This window comes from Balaenoptera physalus (assembly GCF_965194825.1).
Source record: "Balaenoptera physalus genome assembly, chromosome: 6".
Lineage (NCBI taxonomy): Eukaryota > Metazoa > Chordata > Mammalia > Artiodactyla > Balaenopteridae > Balaenoptera > Balaenoptera physalus.
This window is the reverse complement of record NC_138885.1, coordinates 133,302,788-133,315,208: the sequence shown is the minus strand read 5'-3', so window position 1 is coordinate 133,315,208 and position 12,421 is coordinate 133,302,788.

The following is a 12,421-nucleotide window of genomic DNA, read 5'->3' as shown; positions in this document are numbered from 1 at the left end:
GAGACACTCAGTCAGCTTGTCTCAGAGCGGTGGCCAGCTGGGTAACAGGCTCTTTACACCCACGGCCCCCCTTCTCTGCCAAGTTAAATCTGGGCCTCTAAGTACTCAACAAAGATTTGAAAATAAATAACTTGAAAAAATTTCGTAGGGGGTGCCTTCAAGATGGTGGAGGAGTAAGACGTGGAGATCACCTTCCTCCCCACCAGTACATCAAAACTACATCTACATGTGGAACAGCTCCTACAGAACACTTACTGAATGCTGGCAGAAGACCTCAGACGTCCCACAAGACGCTCTCAGGCGACCTACACGCAAAGGTGGGCCAAATCCAAAGCTGAACCCCAGGAGCTGTGTGAACAAAGAAGACAAAGGGAAATCTCTCCCAGCAGCCTCAGGAGCAATGGATTAAATCTCCACAATCAACTTGATGTACCCTGCATCTGTGGAATATCTGAATAGACAACAAATCATCCCAAAATTGAGGCGGTGGACTTTGGGAGCATAGACTTGGGGTTTGCTTTCTGCATCTAACTTGTTTCTGGTTTTATGTTTATCTTAGTTTAGTATTTAGAGCTTATTATCATTGGTAGATTTGTTTATTAATTTGGTTGCTCTCTTCCTTTTAAAATTTTTTATATATATATATTTTTTCTTTTTGCTCTTTTTGTGAGTGTGTATGTGTATGCTTCTTTGTGTGATTTTGTCTGTATAGCTTTGCTTTTGCCATTTGTTCTAGGGTTCTGACTGTCTGTTTTCTGTTTTCTGGGGTTTTTTTAGTATAGGTTTTAGCACTTTTTATCATTGGTGGATTTATTTTTTGGTTAGGTTGCTCTCTTCTTTCTCTCCTTTTTTTATTACTTTTTAATTTTTTTATTTTTAATAATTTTTTTTCTATTTTAATAACTTTATTTTATTTTATTTATTTATTTTCTTTCTTTTTCCTCCCTTTTCTTCTGAGCTGTGTGGCAGACAGGGTCTTGGTGCTCTGGCTTGTGTCAGGCCTGAGCCTCTGAGGTGGGAGAGCCGAGTTCAGGACATTGGTCCACCAGAGACCTCCTGGCCCAATGTAATATCAAACGGCAAAAGCTCTCCTAGAGATCTCCATCTCAATGCTAAGACACAGCTCCACTCAACGACCAGCAAGCTACAGTGCTGGACACCCTATGCCAAATTCATTCTACAAGGCCACCATCACCCTGATACCAAAACCAGACAAAGATGCCACAAAAAAAGAAAACTACAGGCCAATATCACTGATGAACCTAGATGCAAAAATCCTCAACAAAATACTAGCAAACAGAATCCAACAGCACATTAAAAGGATCATACACCATGATCAAGTGGGGTTTATCCCAGGAATGCAAGGATTCTTCAGTATACGCAAGTCAATCAATGTGATAAACCATATTAACAAATTGAAGGAGAAAAACCGTATGATCATCTCAACAGATGCAGAAAAAGCTTTTGACAAAATTCAACATCCATTTATGGTAAAAACCCTCCAGAAAGTAGGCATAGAGGGAACTTACCTCAACATAATAAAGGCCATATATGACAAACCCACAGCTAACATTGTTCTCAGCGGTGAAAAACTGAAACCATTTCCACTAACATCAGGAACAAGATAAGGTTGCCCACTCTTATCACTATTATTCAACATAGTTTTGGAAGTTTTAGCCACAGCAATCAGAGAAGAAAAAGAAATAAAAAGAATCCAAATCAGAAAAGAAGAAGTAAAACTGTCACTGTTTGCAGATGACATGATACTACACATAGAGAATCCTAAAGATGTTACCAGAAAACTACTAGAGCTAATCAATGAATTTGGTAAAGTAGCAGGATACTAAATAAATGCACAGAAATCTCTTGCATTCCTATACACTAACGATGAAAAATCTGAAAGAGAAATTAAGGAAACACTCCCAGTTACCACTGCAACAAAAAGAATAAAATACCCAGGAATAAACCTACCTAAGGAGACAAAAAGAAAGCTATAAGACAGTGATGAAAGAAATTAAAGATGATACAAACAGATGGAGAGATATACCATGTTCTTGGATTGGAAGAATCAACATTGTGAAAATGACTCTACTACCCAAAGCAATCTACAGATTCAATGCAACCCCTATCAAACTACCAATGGCATTTTCACAGAACTAGAACAAAAATTTCACAATTTGTGTGGAAACACAAAAGACCCTGAATAGCCAAAGCAATCTTGAGAAAGAAAAATGGAGCTGAGGAATCAGGCACCCGGACTTCACGCTATACTACAAAGCTACAGTAATCAAGACAGTACGGTACTGTCATAAAAACAGAAATATAGATCAATGGAGCAGGTTAGAAAGCCCAGAGATAAACCCACGCACATATGTCACCTTATCTTTGATAAAGGAGGCAAGAATATACAATGGAGAAAAGATAGCCTCTTCAGTAAGTGGTGCTGGGAAAACTGGACAGCTACATGTAAACGAATGAAATTAGAACACTCCCTAACACCATTTACAAAAATAAACTCAAAATGGATTAAAGACCTAAATGTAAGGCCAGACACTATAAAACTCTTAGAGGAAAACATAGGCAGAACACTCCATGACATAAATCACAGCAAGATCCTTTTTGACCCACCTCCTAGAGAAATAGAAATAAAAACAAAAATAAACAAATCGGAGCTAATGAAACTTAAAAGCTTTTGCACAGCAAAGGAAACCATAAACAAGACAAAAAGCCAACACTCAGAATGGGAGAAAATATTTGCAAAAGAAGCAATTGACAAAGGATTAATCTCCAAAATATACAAGCAGCTCATATAGCTCAATATCAAAAAGACAAACAACCCAATCCAAAATGGGCAGAAGAGCTAAATAGATATTTCTCCAAAGAAGATATACAGATTGCCAACAAACACATGAAAGGATGCTCAACATCACTAATCATTAGAGAAATGCAAATCAAAACTACAATGAGGTATCACCTCACACCAGTCAGAATGGTCTTCATCAAAAAATCTACAAACAATAAATGCTGGAGAGGGTGTGTAGAAAAGGGAACCCTCCTGCACTGTTGGTGGGAATGTAAATTGATACAGCCACTATGGAGAACAATATGGAGGTTCCTTAAAAAACTAATAATAGAACTACCATACGACCCAGCAATCCCACTACTGGGCATATACCCTGAGAAAACCATATTTCAAAAAAAGTCATGTACCACAACGTTCACTGCAGCTCTATTTACAATAGCCAGGACATGGAAGCAACCTAAGTGTCCATCGACAGATGAATGGGTAAAGGAGATGTGGCACGTATATACAATGGAATATTTCTCAGCCATAAAAAGAAAAGAAATTGAGTTATTTGTAGTGAGGTGGATGGACCTAGAGTCTGTCATACAGAGAGAAGTAAGTCAGAAAGAGAAAAACAAATACCATATGCTAACACATATATATGGAATCTAAAAATAAAAAAAAGGTTCTGAAGAAACTAGTGGCAGAACAGGAATAAAGACGCAGAGATAGAGAATGGACCTGAGAACATGGGGAGGGGGGAGGGTAAGCTGGGACGAAGTGAGAGAGTGGCATGGACATATATACACTACCAAATGTAAAATAGATAGCTAGTGGGAAGCAGCCGCATAGCACAGGGAGATCAGCTCGGTGCTTTGTGTCCAGCTAGAGGGGTGGGATAGGGAGGGTGGGAGGGAGACACCAGAGGGAGGAGATATGGGGATATATGTATATGTACAGCTGATTCACTTTGTTATACAGCAGAAACTAACACCCCATTGTAAAGCAATTATACTCCAATAAAGATATTAAAAATAAATTTCAGAGATATTTGGAACATTTCATTGTTAGCTGTTTTGAATATATGTATATATACATGAAAGTATGTATATTCTGAATATGTATACATGCATATATACAAATGTATATATTCAAAGCTAATGTGCTTCAATTCATCAATTCAGTTATACCTTTATTATTGCTTGATTTCAAATTGAAATGTGCAAGGGCTGTCACGTCTGTTGATTATTTGGTTGACCAATGATAATTTGTAGGTCAGGATGGCTGCTCTTTCTACTGTAGGGTAATTGCATTGAAACCTCTCTGCTGGACATCTTCACTGCTGGTCATTGAAGCCTGGGCTGTGGGCACAGCCATGCCCCTCCTTCCCATGTGCCCCTTTTAAGTGACCAGAGCCCTGTTGGTCATCCTGGCAGCTCTTTCTCAGGTGTGTTCAGACTGTAGCCTGCCTGCTGACAGCAGCCCACACTCCTGTTTAGTGATGGGTAAACAGAGATTTTTGCTTTATATTGAGAAAACTTTTTAACCCAATATTTGATGATTGAGATCCATGCTTTAGGATTTTACCTTGTAATTGATTATAAGCCACATGTTCAAAGACAAATCAAGTTGAATTTAATGGTGTGGAATCACAGAAATCAGAGCTAGTGTAGTTCACCTTCATTGCCCCCAAGGGGAAACTGAGTCCCAGAGTCCCCTTTACACGGACTTGCCCAGGGCCTCACGATCAACGCCAGACCTGAGACTGGAGCCCAGGTCTTCAAATGACAAGTTCACAGTTCTTCTGTCACAAATGCTGTTTTTTGTTTTTTGTTTGTTTTTTTACTTTATTCGTTCATGTTCCAGTGCATGTAACTTCAACCTTTTATCTTTCCGTATGACTGAGTATTCTCAACTGTTTTGTAGTATTAAATGAGAATCTTTTAAAAGAGATATAAACATGACTCATACTGATTTAGGAGAAACACGTCCTGCTATTTAACTCATCAATAAATGAGGGAACCAGTGAGGTGTTATGACCTGTTCAAAGGAGAATTCCAAGTGCCACACATACAACGGCAGGTAAGAGACGCAGAAAAGATCCTACAGATAGATGCAAACGGGTCAGTAATCAATTGCATTATGCCAGATGCAGATAATTTACATTTTTATGGGCAAAAAAATAATTTGTATTAGTGTCAATTTTCTAAAACTTACAACGTTGTAAAATAATTCAAAGACAGTGAACAGGGGCCTTGGAAAGGTGTGCTAGATGGGACACACAGTAATTTTTTCCCTCACTTTAAAGTCTTTTACAATTTTCCCTAACAACAGTAGGAACTAATAGGTGTGATTTAAGAACTGAGAGTCTACAGTAACAGGTTTTTAAGCAAAGTTCCTTTGTGATTTTCTTCTCTTGGTATACGCCCTATTCACTTACTGAACAGAAATCTGATTTTAAAAGCAATTAAGTTTGGGAACAAATACTAATTATTGCCTCTTCCCCTTTCTCCCTGTTTTTACAATAGGGGTTTTACAATCACTGGGTCAAATGAAATGATTTTATAGCCTTGGCGGAATGATTTCTGCTTAATCGTATTTTCTAGGGCCGTTCCCACTTCTTCTGTAGCCCAGACTCCAAGTTCCTCTTCTTTCTTTAGCTGGGGTTATAGGGACATTCCATCCTCCCTTTTCCTTCTTGGACAGATACTTAAACTTGTCCAGACCAACCCTGAGAGGCTGAGCAAGGTTTCCCTTTCACAACAAGCGTCACTCTGACCAGACGGCTGTTATAAATGAATCGTTTATTTCTGAGCCCCAAGACACTGGACCCATTGCAGATCCAGGTAATTCCACCTGGACCTTGGGTTTGGTCCTTATTTTCCCTCCTGTGATGGGTCTAGTGTCTGTCGCACTTCACTTATGGCCCTGTCCCGTGGGTGCTGGATGTGTCCATCTCGGGAACTGAAATCTGACACATCCCTGTGCTTCTTTCCCTCTACAGACCAGTGATAACTTCCTGCCTGATGTTGACCATTTTCCATCCCACATCAGCAAGCCTCCCCCCTTTGATCTTGCCGTAGATTTCCTGAGCCATGTCTGGAGACCTTTACATCCCTTCCACCCGGTGGTTCCCACTGAACGGAGCATCTCTGTAGGATCCCCCAGCATCTGCCTTGCCCCAGTGCAGAGTCTAGTGCCAAAGCCAAGGGCTTCTCTCCTGCAGAATTCACCATAAGGAGTTAGCAGTTCAAGATCTCACAAATAGATTGTGCACATTCATTAAACAGATATTTAACGAGTGCCTACTATGTGCCTGCACTCCCAGGCTTCTTCTCCTTTTTTTTTGTTAATTTTTATTGGAGTTGCTTTACAATGTTGTGGTAGTTTTTGCTGTACAGCAAAGTGAATCAGTTACCAGCCTTATTATTCTTAAGCCTTAGAAAACAGAAGCGTTGGGTGTGATGTGAGTTCAGACCAATTGGTGAAGTACAGCCACACGTGAACACCAGCGGTGTGACCCATGGGGAAACAGTGTCTCAGAATTTTTTTGCAATCTTAACAAAATTCATGTGATTAAAATTGTGCATTTGTCTATGTGTATTGGAAGTCTGGTTATGCCTACACCGTGTCAGCTGTTTTTACAAAAATTCTTCAATCTCTCTAACTCCATGGTAGATCACACAGTGCAAATAACAACAACAGCAACAATAACAATATTAGTAATCAAAACTTAGATGAGTCCTTGGAGAGGAGCAATGGAGAGAGAGGCAGGTGTCCATACGTTTGTTCTCTACATCTGTGTCTCTATTTCTGCTTTGCAAATAAGATCATCTATACCATTTTTTTAGATTCCACATACATGTGTTAATATACAATATTTGTTTTTCTCTTTCTGACTTAACTTCACTCTGTATGGCAGTCTCTAGGTCCATCCATGTCTCTACAAATGATCCAATTTCATTCCTTTTTATGGCTGAGTAATATTCCATTGTATATATGTACCACATCTTCTTTATCCATTCCTCTGTTGATTTGTAAAGCAACTATACTCCAATAAAAATTTTTTTTAAAGTATTATGTGAACAAAAGTAATAAAAGTGATATCCACGCCCCCCCCCCCCCAAAAAAAAGAAAAAGAGAGCGAGGCAGGACTTTTAAGGCCTTAGAATCTGCATGGCTTAAAAGGGGACATTGACCTTCTATCAGTGAAGCTTCTGGGAGGCAGAAGAAACTGACCTTGGCCACACTTAGTTGCTTGGGAGCACTTTTTAGAGCAAATGCCCTCCACGTCCTGCTATTTCAGACTCAAGAAGGTATAAATATACACTCTGCCTGGTTTTTCTAGATGGTGCTTATTTAACAAAAACAATTTCACATGTAATCCAGAAATTCTGCTTTAGAGACCACCTTTGAAGGAGGCAAGCAATTAACCCTTTTGTTTTCAATTTGTCTGTTATTTCCAGGATCAAATGCTATTACTGGGGAGAACTTCTCTATGGAGTAGAGATGGCTATATGTATGGGAGCCCAGGAGAGGAGCAGAGGGCAAGAATCTACTGGATCAATGGAAAACAGCCTTTCTTTTGTAAAACTAAAATTTAGGGTTGTAATTATCTCAGTTTAGTTAAATCTAGGATAAAATTAGTACCACTGTCTTTAGCACAGTATTCCAGTGAGAATGTGGCTATGAAAAGGATGACTTAGAAAAAAGTGTGTTCTGATTTTATTTGGGCCTCTATTATTTAATACATAATTCTGTGATATAGTGGAAAATGGGCGTGGTTTCCAAGACTTGGCTCTTGTAATATTTCTTTTTAACAATGACTTGTAAAGTCCTTTGTTAAACAGAAATGACTTATAAAGTCCTTTGTTTAACAGCTAGTGGCAAATAAAAATAATTTATTTTTAGTCTCACTGGCTGTTTGTCCTAAGAGTCTAGTTAAATGTTTATTGCTAGTTTAAATTAATAATGGCAGCAGAAAATTCTTGGCTATGTGTTTTATGAAAGAAGAAGTGACGTTTTAGATATAGAGTCCAATAACTCTAAGCAAAAGCTGGTGAGTTTAATTTCTGTGCTAGTAGAGGCCTAGGCTATTTAAAATAGCATCAGGTGCCGGATTTGCAAATCTGCTTTTGGCAAAGCCATCAGTTTTCTGACTTGCTCTTTCAGAGATCCCTGGTGACCTCCCGAGGGCCATGGACTATATTTTTTCTCAGGGCAAATGAGAAAAAGGCTGTCAGATATCAAACAGGTGCCCCCTGAAAGTGTCTGGCACAGCTCCTAACACATCATGGGCCCTCGGAGCCACGCTGGTGATCGTTACTCTCCATCACCTTGACAACAGCGAACACCGGGACAGCCTGTCTTTTCCTGCCTCTTCGGACCCCAAAGGTGAAGTAAGGAAGCCCGTCCCCTTCTGGATCGCTCTGTGGCCTTTGACCACTGCCACCACTCTGCTGCCTGAAATAGCATCCTTGGTGCCCTTCCAGCTCTCCCAACCCACCTTCCTTGTGGGCTCCCATTCTTGCTTCTCTCAAAAGGCAGGTCTTCTCTTAAACCTGCAAATAGTAGCCTTGAGGTTGCCCAGGATCTCCGCCATGGCTCTTTTACCAGGAAGGTAAGGCCTATTGTTAAGTTTGAATTATATATATCTATTTATATATTATATATTTGAAAATATATTTATATATTTTATACATGCATTTATATATAGTTTGTCTTCTATAGTCTTTCTCTCATGAATTGTTTGGTGTCATTATCCTTACACATCTTACATTGGGAACACTTGTGAAACCATTTGTACAATTTGGTTTTTTACATAGTAATGCTATTAAGCATTGGTTTGTCGTGTATGTGACACACATATATTTGAGTTTGCTAGTTCGTTTTTTTGACTTTATTCATGGGTTCTAGTTTGTTTTATGAGAAGGTGATTTTTCATCGTTATCAAAGCCAATGACTCTTAGGGACTGGGTTTGCCTGGCACTGGTACAGTGGGGTCCATACCCTAAATAACAGCTCTTTTGACTAACATCATTCAGCTTCCTAGAAAACTTTCTCACCTCTTGCTCGTGTCCTTAAAACAAAGGGGACTGTGTCTCCATACTAGGATGGCGTGTGTGCTGTGTGCAGCTAAAGTTGGGAAGAGCAGCTGCCCCTGAGTGGGGAGAACTGGGTGACACAAGTGCTTTGGGGAGAAAAAAGACAGACTGGTCAAACCCTGCCTCTTGGAGAGTATGAAATAAATATAGTCTGGCATATTAAAATACAATTTAATGGTTGGATTGAGTGTCCACTTTCTTGCCTCTTTGTGTGTGCAATTTCTTGAATCTGGAGGTCTTTCTATTTACAGTTGCACATGGTGGCCAAGGAACATGTTGCAATACTGAATAATTCATAGTCTCTCTGTCTCCATATATATATATATATATATATATATATATATATATATATATATATATGCACACATTACTCTCTGTAAGGGTTAATATCATACACATACACACACACACACACGTGTAAGTACAACGGGTGTAAAGGATGATTCCGTTTCTTTCTATTCACAACAAGAACAGCGAATGTTGGACTTGCAAATGCTTTTGTTTTTATTAAAATATTTAGTAAGATATAATAAAAATAAATTTGAAGTTTCAGTTCTTCATAGATAATAGTGATTTAAAATTCTTGTAACCATGAGTTTAAACTTTGCCTTTTAATTTTTTTTTAATTAATTAATTAATTAATTTATTTATGGCTGTGTTGGGTCTTCGTTTCTGTGCGAGGGCTTTCTCTAGTTGTGGCAAGTGGGGGCCACTCTTCATCGCGGTGCGCGGGCCTCTCACTATCGCGGCCTCTCTCGTTGCGGAGCACAGGCTCCAGACGCGCAGGCTCAGTAGTTGTGGCTCATGGGCCTAGTTGCTCCGCGGCATGTGGGATCTTCCCAGACCAGGGCTAGACCCGTGTCCCCTGCATTGGCCGGCAGATTCTCAACCACTGCACCACCAGGGAAGCCCCAACCCTTTTAATTTTTTAATTAATTTTTTATTGGAGTATAGTTGCTTTACAGTGTTGTGTTAGTTTCTGCTGTACAGCAAAGTGAATCAGCTATACGTATACCTATATCCCCTCTTTTTTGGATTTCCTTCCCATTTAGGTCACCACAGAGCATTGGGTAGAGTTCCCTGTGCTACACAGTAGGTTCTCATTAGTTATCTATTTTATACATAGTATCAGTAGTGTATATATATCAATCCCAATCTCCCAATTCATCCCCCTTTTCCCCCCCTTGGTGTCCATACGTTTGTTCTCTATATCTGTGTATCTGTATCATTTTTCTAGATTCCACATATAAACAATATTATATGATATTTGTTTTTCTCTTTCTGACTTACTTCACTCTGTATGACAGTCTCTAGGTCCATCCACGTCTCTGAAAATGGTACAATTTCGTTCCTTTTATGGCTGAGTAATATTCCATTGTATGTATGTACCACATCTTCTTTACCCAGTCCTCTGTTGTTGGACATTTAGGTTGCTTCCATGTCCTGGCTATTGTAAATAGTGCTCCAGTGAACATTGGGGTGCATGTATCTTTTTGAATTATGATTTTATCTGGGTATATGCCCAGGAGTGGTATTGCTGGGTCATACGGTAGAAACTTTGCCTTTTAATTTTAATTAAAATATTGAATATCTTAGAAGAAAAATATTCTTTGAAAACTCACGAAAATAATTTTAGATGTTTTATCTTCATTCAGTTTGTATTTTGAAGAAAATAGTTCAAATTTTGTACATTTGGAATGCAATTAAATTTTACTTTTTAATCCTTTAAATCATTAGTATCAATGGAATGCAACTTATGCAGAAAAAATAATATAGTGATTTTTGAGAAGTGAAAACAAGAAAATAATTTTATTGAATAAATATAACATGTTAATTATGCACACATTTGTTGTATGACTTCCCCAAATATTGCTGGCTTGGTGACAGACCATCCAGACACAATGCAATAATGGTTAAGTTTGGTTTTTGATATTTTGTCAACTTCCAGTCATATAAACACCATGGCTTTATGCAAATTTTTTTGCTTTTGTTGTTTGCTGTGATAGTATATTTGCCAAGTTAAAAGGATACATCATATTTAACTTAACAATGTGTTAATTTGTTTTATAACTTGCGGATATTTACACGCGTGATATGCAGGCCGTCACGTGTACGCTGTGTTTCTGGCCTCGTAAATGTCTGGCAATCCTGGTTGAAACCGTCCCGGTGACCTACCTGTCTGTCTTTGGTGTTGAGTTTCTAAGTCCCCATTTCAGTTTCATGTAATATAAATCTTTCACCAGTATTTTTTTCTCTTATTTTTATGGCTTTGGATAAATTTTTAAGGGTACAAATCCTTCATCTGTCAGGAATTCATTTTGGTTTAACATGAAAAGTAAGGACTTAATCATATCTCCCAAAACCTTAGCCAATTGTACAAATATGATTTTGATGAAAAAATCTTTCATTTCCTTACTAATTTGCAATATTACTTTTATCATATGTTACCTTTATTTGTAACACGTGTTTTCGTCATTTCTATTTTGTTTAATTGTTTCTGGGCCATCATTGTACTGTTGGTCGTCATTGTTTTGCTTTATAATATTCTTTAGAGTATGTCTCACGTCACCATCTTTATTTTTCAAAAATGATATAGATAGTCTTAAGAATTTATTTCCCAGATGAACTTTACAATATCTGGCATGTGAAATACAATTTTCTTCTTTGTTAGAACAAGAACAAAATATTTATGAAATTTTGGGTATGAAAGAGAAAGATCCGATAGCTCTTACAGTATTTAAAAAAAAAAAAAGTTTCCTTTCAGACTTTGGAGACAATGCAAACACATTTTCCACATTGACAAGTACTGTTCTGCTTTGCTTTTTGCACCTACTGGGGCATGCTGGGAATCTGTGTCGGGGTCAAGCCCTTTGTTCAGCGAGGGACCCCCCCATTGGGTTGGTGAGACTGGCTTTGTTCAGCGGTGAGAAATCCAGGGAGAAGGGTAGTGAGGAGGCTTGCTGACAGTCCTAGCAGAACAATGAGAGATTCTGCGTGGAATCCACTTAGAGAGAGGAGCTGTGTTTCTAGGATTCTGTCCTGCTACATCCTGGGCAGAAAGGGAAGGGGTCTGGAAAGAACAGGAGGGAGGGAGTGATCTAACCAGAGGTTCAAGATGGGCCTTGACTCTGGGAGGGACTTAGGGCAGGAAGTTAGTCAAGATGGACCGTAAACCAGTGGTTGAAGCTGAGACTGGTCTGTGGGCAGAAGTGGGGGAAGAAGCATTGTGATGTAGGGTGTACAGGAGACACAGGTGCTGGGGGACTGGGGGCATGAAGTTTACCAATTCTGCAGACCTGGGGGATCTTTGAGAGCTGAAATGTCATCCAACAGCCCTTCACTGTACTATAGAATTCCTTTTTGTTCAGTCTTCTCCTTCAGGCATTGGAGATTGCAAAAACATATTTTTGCATATTGATGCATTCCAGTCCTACTGGAAACATACCACTTTCAAGGCAGGCTGCCTAGGAACGCTTTAAAGAGCCTGATCACAGAGTCTCTACTGGGCTTCCTTCCATGAAAACCAAGCGGG